The sequence below is a fragment of the Calonectris borealis genome, chromosome 2, assembly GCF_964195595.1.
Source record: "Calonectris borealis chromosome 2, bCalBor7.hap1.2, whole genome shotgun sequence".
NCBI lineage: Eukaryota > Metazoa > Chordata > Aves > Procellariiformes > Procellariidae > Calonectris > Calonectris borealis.
In genome coordinates this window covers 16,332,056-16,340,843 of record NC_134313.1, presented here as the reverse complement: position 1 = coordinate 16,340,843, position 8,788 = coordinate 16,332,056, and positions in this window count along the sequence as shown.

Below are 8,788 nucleotides of genomic sequence, written 5' to 3'. Positions count from 1 at the left end.
CCGAGAACATAGTAGTGGTATTCAGTACAGTGATAAAAACAATTTTGCCCTTTACAGCTGAAACTCCAGAAGATAAGACACAGATAAAACAAAGCACAGTAAGAAACCCTAAATGAAGAAATTAATTTGTATTTTGGCCAGTTTCTCTGCTGGTATAATTTAGCATAGTTACCTACTATCAAAGGCAACTCAGCTGTGCTTGTTAAGTAACCTGAGCATCCTTTTCATTAGTTGGGGAGGATAAGTTCATAGTGTGGCCTTCATGTGAAAAATTGTCTTTCAAAATGTTTTGAATAAGATGAGGACACAGACCTGGATATAAGAAGGAAATCTGAGGAACAGTTTTATGGTCTAGGACAACGTAAAAGATAATGAGTGGGTGACAGAAGCATCCATATAGGGCACAGATTCAGTTCTGAGCTTTAGGCCGAGATGGAGATAAAGACCAGAAGTTTAAGAGCAAGTGCTGATCTTGGAAAAAAATTTAAACAGACAAGTGACGTGGTCCACTAAGAAAGCTACGCTGAGTAGCAGAGCTGTGGAAAAGCTGGATGGAACCAACACAAGAGGGGCTGGAAAAAAGAAGATTCAGCAGCCGGGACCAGGACTGACGAGGCAACTGTCCAAATGAATTGAAAGGAAAGGGAAGACTTTCATTACATTTTGGAAAAAGGAGCAGTGAAATATAGACACACGAGGAAAGAAGGACTTAATCCAAAATACTGATCCTTAATGAAAGGGAGTGGAGGAAAGTTATAAAGAAGAAGGTTTAAGAAGGAAGTGATGTAGCAGCTGCCATCCACAGTAATCCCAATGATCCATCAGACCCTCAGAATGGTAGCCTGGGTATGTGAGTAGTAAAGGTCAGGACAGGAATAGGAAGGAAGAGGAGAAGTATGGGTTTGTTAGCAGCGAAATTTGTATTTCAGGCGAAAGAATTTAACCACGTGTCTTTAGCAAAAGCTAGAGATGGTATAATTGTCTCTACTTTCTGTTGTGGAATTTACTCTAGCAGACTACTGTAGCAAAAGTAACACAATGGCTTATGAAAACCTGAGGAAATTTTACCTAAATATGATAGATTAATTTAGAGCAAATATTTACCTGTGGTTATGAATATTGTTATAAAAAGCTGAATCTTTAATGCTCCCACTATGTATATGAATGTAAAATGTATATTTGTTCTTCACCCCCATCTAGTCTGATCCTCAGGGATATTATCTTGGTACGAGGTTGTTTACAGAATACTGTCTGACTGGCTGGGAAGGATTTCTGCAGAAATGCTACTGCGATATTGTCGTGGTTTAACCTCAGGCGGCAACTCAGCCCCACACAGCCGCTCGCTCACTCCCCCCTGGGGGAGAGAATCGGAAGGGTAAAAGTGAGAAAACGCGTGGGTTGAGATAAAGACAGCTTAATAGGGAAAGCAAAAGCTGTGCACACAAGCAAAGCAAACAAGGAATTCATTCACTCCTTCCCATCGGCAGGCAGGTGTTCAGCCATCTCCAGGAAAGCAGGGCTCCATCACGCGTAACGGTTACTCAGGAAGACAAACGCCATCACTCCGAACGTCCCCCCCTTTCTTTTTCTTCCCCCAGCTTTATGTGCTGAGCATGACGTCATAGGGAATGGAATACCCCTTTGGTCAGTTGGGGTCAGCTGTCCCAGCCGTGTCCCCTCCCAGCTTCTTGTGCACCCCCAGCCTCCTCGCTGGTGGGGTGGGGTGAGAGGCAGAAAAGGCCTTGGCTCTGTGTAAGCCCTGCTCAGCAGTAACGGAAACATCCCTGGGTTGTCAACACTGTTTTCAGCACAAATCCAAAACACAGGCCCATACAAGCTACTATGAAGAAAATTAACTCTATCCCAGCCAAAACCAGCACAGATATACAGAGGCCAGGACTAAGAAATTCAGAGACAATTTCTAGACTTCTTTGCTTTTATTAACTTTGCATCCTTTTGATCGTCTGCAGAATAACTATAAAAAAATTGACAAAAAATTGCTATCTCTAAATCATTCTTGGAACTACTGTGAAACAGAAAAGTATTTGTTTTGTAAGTGGTCTGTTTTCCACGTCTGACTGTTTTTGGTGGAGTTCAGTTCACATGGGCAAGTACATGGCTTTACTGACTAGCACTGAAATTTTATGTACATAGGTGTATTTATCTTCCTCTAAATTTTAATGTAGTCATTTTGCAGCTTGTAAATTATATAGTTCTCCATTCCCCAAAAAGCACTCTCTCTTTTTCACTTTCCACAACCAAAATCTAACACATTGAGCAGAGCCTGAGGATAAGGAGTTTGTAGAAGCTCAACGCTTTTTGGAGTAGAAACCATGAAACGGGCAAATGCAAAGATAAACTTTCCTCGTTCAGCACTGACAAAGGGCCTAAGTGCCAATATTATGCTGAGATGACCATCAAACAATGACAGAAATATTTATAATTATTCAAATGGGAAACAGTTAAGGCACAAATCTGTCATTAGCATCAATAGAATAGTCCCTTACTCTTAACTGTAGTTGTAGATATCATCCTGTGTTCTCCTGCCTGAAATGTGAAACGATTATGAGAATTGGATATGCAGTTGAGGATTATATTGCCCACTTAGTGTGAGACATCACGACAGTAATTCGTCATCTCCAGAGGAAGGCCAAAGAAGATGTCCCAATCCTGTCCATGGCAGCAAATGGTGGCCTAAGCAACAAGGGCTGTGTAGGTCTGCAGTATCATTCTTACCAATGTCAAGAGGTTATATCAAACAATTTTGGCTCTGAGCATTTTCTCTTCTGTTGTAAAAGCTAGCATGCTCCAACACACCTTCCTCAGTGCCTTCCCCTCAGCCACAGCAGATGTGCTTTCTTTCCTTTTTCATCCCCTTCGACTATTGTCTCCCCTTCTAATCTCTGCTCTTCTATTTTTCCCCATTTCTCTTTTTTCAGCAATGCCTCAACTGGCCACCTATTGGAATTTCAATGCCAGCATGATATTTATCACATATCGTTTCTGCTTACAGAAAGCATTCCTCTTCAACCTGTGTGGTTAGATAAAAGCTCCTCAGAAAGAAACTGCCTTTTGCTCCATGTTTGTTGAAAACATGGTATAATGAACCATCTTTTTTCATTTGACCCTATTGTAAGCACAATAATAACAGGGACTTAATAAAAGCAAAGAACAACAGCCATTCCAGACATCACATATTGGCCCATGTCAAGCACTGCTATATATTTACTTTGTATTAAAGTTATTTAGAAATTTCACAGCCAAAAAATTATCTGAGCTGGCTCCAGCTTAAGGTACTCTTTCATGTTCTCAAGCCTGCTGATAATCTCTTTCAGCTAAGAAAAATAAAATCCTTTCCCACCTGAGTACACACAGTTTAAGCAAGAAAGGAATTAGAGACATCCAGTTGCTTAACTGCCTCCTTCGACTTCTCTCTGCTTGGACTTTGTGTCAGCCAGTGTCTAGCAAGAATGCACTGCAGCAGAGGAAGCTTTGGAGAGCAGCCCAGTGAGAACAGTGGCTGGAATGGAAGCACAACAGAGGATTTTTTTACATGGTTACTAGCGCACATTCAGGATTTTCCATTCCAGGTGTTATGTTGATGAGATACATGTCCACTTTTCACTACAATCTTGGGCTTTGACTTTTGATTTAAAAAAAAAAAAGGATGAACAGAAATGAATGAACAGAAGTTAGAAGGGTTGTACTGTGAAACATTCCTGGTGGCATCAGAGGCATTTTACCCCATGGTTTGCACTCTTCTCTGTCAGCAGGGCCCTGTAGCTTTGTCTCCCAAACTGCACTGCCGCATGCTCTGCCATGGAGTGCTGTCTCTCCTCACCACACACCATAGAAACTGCCATGGCATGCAATGAAAGGTGTCCTGCTGTGACACATGCCGTGTGACTCCTTGCACGCTATAGCTACGAGCTTCTGAGCTATGGGGACTCCTCCTGAATTGCGTGGGCAGAATGATCATCCAGGCTTTGGTGAAGCACTGACTTCTTTTTTCCTGCTGTGTAGTTATATTCTGTACTAATTTTCTTCTTGGAGACTGAAGCTGACTGGAACAGTTCGTGTAGCTTCTCTCTAAATGAGAAAGAGCAGGAATTCATTAATCATGGCACAACCTGCTAATCCACAAAGAGGCACAAGGCACTCCGGGCTAGCTCCTGGTCTAGGCAGTAATTCTGGTGTCAAAACACTTGGAAGTGGTGCGCTTCCCAGCAGCAGTGTGCAACCTAGATCTTTAATTTTTGGCTCCTGCCCTGCTTTCTCATTTGCTGACAGGCAAGTGTTAGAAGTGCTTTGAAGGATGTGCTGTGCTTTGAAGGATGTGGTGCGCTTTGAAGGAGCAGCAGAAACTGCTGATGAGCTTATGAGAACATCGCATCCAGCCTTCCTCTGCCATAGAGACGGTTTTTGCAAAAGCAGATCCTTTGTAGGAAGCGAGAAAAAATGATAAGGGCATAAATGGGAAATCCTGTGGGCTTCAATGCTATCACAGTGCCAAGCATCTGGGAAATGGCTGGGGATGAGCTGCAGAGCTGTACTCTGCCTGCAAAGGGGTGTATTCCCCCTCAATATGCATGAGCAGCAGTAACAATTCCACAGGAGTGCCAACGGGGGAAGATTGTGAATGTGAAATGAAATTTAACAACTCCCTCTGCCCTTTAAACTACTCTTACAGAATTAAATGCAGAATCAGGGATCATAAAAAAAAAAATGTTCTCTTAAAAAGAATAGAGTTTCGACTTTCTCTGAGTACTTTCTTCACTGTGAGTGTTTTTAAGAATTGATCAGGCACACTCATTTATACTGTATATTAGCAGAAAATAGTTGGTCATCCATTAGTCTCCTGCTGAGTTTCAATTGCAAAGATATGACTGAAAGGTGGTATTAACTGTGACAGAAAGGCTTAAGAACCGTATAGGCTTCAATATTGTATAAAAGACGTGAGTCAATAAGGTTTTCAATAGTAGTTTAATGTCATTAATCTGTATTCTCCTAGCACATAGAGTTTGTAACCAGCACAGCTCAGGTTCCCAAGGAAAGAGATGGTCTCAGCCCCCAGAAGGCTCTGCTCTAGCAGGACTGGACAGACCAGGGATGGGAGAGGGAACACGATGGGGAAAATCAGAGTGATTCTTCTGAGGACACATCTGAGGTCCGTGGTGGAGGCTGTTATACAAACCAGCTTTCTCTGTGCGTGCTTTAATGCCCTGCCCAGGAGCAGACACGCAATCATATACCTGTTAGCACTTATCTGTACGGACTGGGTTGCATTAAACAGCTACTTTAAAAGTATGGGAAAGAAGAAAGAAAAATCAGAGAAGACCCATCCTTAACAAAAAAGGACACCAAACACAAGACACAAGGAGAAAAAAAACAAACCAAAAGCTTCTTTTAAAGCTGCTTCTAGAAGTGTGTATTAGAACACATCACCTTAATTTTCTTTAAACTCTATAGTTTATTTTTTAGTGACGTGTCCACTTAAGCAGGCTGACTTTGAGGACAACCAAAGGTGTGCCTTTTTGCTTGGGAGAGAAGGCAGTCTTACAGGAGAAGAGATTTGCTTTCCATGAGCCCTGTGTTACATCCCCTGTATAATGTCCAAGCAAGGGAGTGAGCCTGCGTAGTGACAACACGGTTAGTCTAGGAGACAGACAGGAATGAACATAGTACTTGTCTTCATCCAAACAATATAAAAAACATTTTATATTTATCACGGATATGTCCCTTCCCTTCTCTACCAAAAAAAGTATTGAAGACCTACCCAGCCAGGCACATTACTGAGCCTGGGCTGCAAGCATGAGTAACATCTTTTACTAGAAACCAGAAAAATGAAGTTTTCTTTTTATGATTCACTAAATGGTGAGAGGAGACACCCTGTCATGGAATAATAAATTCAAGCTTAAATCCTGAGGCTGGAAAAAAATATTTTATCTTTCCTTGTGTAATGCTTCAAGCAACTTTTAAATTTCCCCAGGGGATTTTAAGCCTCAACTAACACAGTGTTATTCCATACAGTATTTGCCTGTAGAATACTATATTTTGTTTCATCTTTTCACTTCTGTAATTCCAATTCTTCTGTAACATAGAAATACCTTTTAATCAGGCCTGGGTTATTGCAATGGAGGTGACCCCCTACTGAGCACCTTGGCATAAAAACCCACATTCCCTGCAAGGGAGAGCTGCATGAAAAGGAAATATTGCCACCATTTTAGGGCAAGGGCATGGAGGAAATCAGTCCTGGCTTTCCAGGCGTTGTCTGTGCAAACCTTCCACATGACCTCGCTTCTCTAGCGTCGCTGTGTCTCTGAGGAGCTCGTTTGTAGGTGGTCATTAGCGGAAGGTGCTCAGACTGTCTTAAGTATGAACTCCAAATCCCCAGGGTTGTTGTGTTTCCCTGTTGGTGGGTTATACAGTTGGGAAGTCCCGAGACCGAGGCAGCTTTCATTCCTCCTTGTCACCCGCTCCATTTGTGGTCACCCTGCTTGGAAACAACTTGGGCATCTGCCGTGGAATGAGATTTCGGCTTCTTGGAAAGCTACCACCGGGAACTGGTAAGGATTTCCTCTCATGCAGCTGTCATTTACAGCGAACCCCAGGGATCAAATATGTTCTGCATAGCCACTGCACCACATCTCATTTACAGCTTTCCCATCTCCAAAACACTGTCCTGGGTTAAGTGAGCAATGAAACTCTGAAGAAAACATTTTTTAAAAAATCAGTGGAATTATTAACTACTAGAAAGCAGCAAAACACGAGGAAGCTTCTCTGATTATTTTTCAATTTATGTAAGAAAACATTATTGAGAGGAAAGAATATAATCAATACTGAGTAGCATTATAGCTAGCTGTGGAGCAATTCAATGCTAGAAATGGATTAAGGTGACAGGAAAAGTCAATGCAGTCTTAAATTAAAGGTGAAGAAAGTCAATGAAAAGTCAAAGCTGGTTAGGAGTCCATCAAGTAATAGAGGCTAAAGCTCTGGTAAGTACAAAGTGCCTCAGTAACCTTACCTTCTCACTGTAGCTCTATGTTATACATGTTCATTCAAAAGAGTGACTGAGTGTAAGTTTGTTCTCAGTTTGAACCATTAAATCATTTGAATTCGTTGAGTTATTTCAAAGAGGATTTGCAAAAGGGGAGAAGCCTGGTTTTCTATCTTTTTTGTTTAGGGAATAAAAAGGTGGATTTTTCCCTCTGGGTTTTATTTTTACTTTAGAAAAGTCTTTTTCCCTGAAAGAACCTACAAACTAAACTCACTGGACAATAAACAGGATTATAACATTACTGGTACCAGAGGAGTCACCTTTGGTTAAATAAGGGGGAGATATTTTTTACTTGCAGTTTTAGCTTAGATTGTGGCTTTGCTTTGTTATATTAAAACAAACGATAAGAAGAAAAGTCTGCTGCGTTCCAGCAACACCTCTGCCTTTAATCCTCTGGGGTTTAGAAACCCTTTGATAAACTGAGAAAGCACAACCTAATATTGCTCTTATTTCTTAAACAAAAAGTAGTCTGTGTCTCTGAATTCTGTCATACTACACAAAAACATGGGTCTTCAACTACCCTTGTAGGCTGTCGAAAGGCCCTGCTGATGAGTCCTTGAATTCTCATACTCTTACTAAGGTTGACCAGAAAAGACTGAAAATGTCATGGCCAATTTGTTATGATTTATACGCTAACATCTTGAATAGTTGTTGAGATTTCAACATTTCTTAAACTTTGACCAGTTCATAGCAGGAACTAGCTCTGGTTTTGCTAGTAATGAGGAAAAACCATACTGATGAGAAGGATTGGGTTCTAGACCTTTGGTTGCTCAAAGTGGTGTTTTTGTAGCTTCACTTTTGATGATACTGAAGCTTCAAGTTACGTGTCAAGCTACCTTTTAGTGTTCAGTTGCAGACGACCTGGAAAATCTGTTTTGCCTGTCTTGCAATTGCCAGTACCTGAGACATCAGGCAGAGCTTTCTCTTGCTTTTAGCATCTCCCAGGTGTGTAACAGAACCTGAAGGAACCTGCACCTCTTGTACCCACTGATGCCAGAGGACAGGCTGTTGTTTCAGTGCAGACTTTGCTCCCTTGATGCTTAACGCTTACCCCACTTGGTAGAACAGCTGTAGTAGTCACAAATTATACATTCTCTGCTAAAATACTGTGTTTAACAAAGCTGCTTTACCTAGGCACAATCTGTAGTATGAAGGCATGCGAATCTGCCCTCAGCCTCCAGGATCAATAGGTGGTATTTCAAAACACAGCGCTTCGTGACATGAAATAACAGTAAATCCACACTGAAGTATGCATCATGACTTTCCCTCTCTGCAGACAACCAAACTTTCTGACAAGTAGAGGAGATGATTGAAATCTCTGCCATCACAGAATACAGATAATGAGGCAAAGCAGCTAGCATACTGGGCAGAAATTTTGGAGCTGCCAATGTTCAATTCCAGTTTACAAACAATTCATTGCACCACAGGAGCAGGAGATTAAAAGAGGTATAACAGATCTAACCTTTCACTGTAGTCTTGCCAACTTCGCTGACTCCTCTGACTGGTTGGAAGTGCAACTGCAAATGGGAACGGCAATGGGCCACCGTCAGGTCATAAGCACTGATTTATTTACTCACTTTTCTTGTAGTGGAATATGTGAAAGATGTTTGAAGTCCATTTCAGTGGTAGTGTTGCTCTCGAACAGAGAAATGCATACTGCTATTTAGAGGTAAATACCCAGCAGAAAGTAACTTAAGTAGCAACAGCCAGCAGACTGGATTCATTGATGCT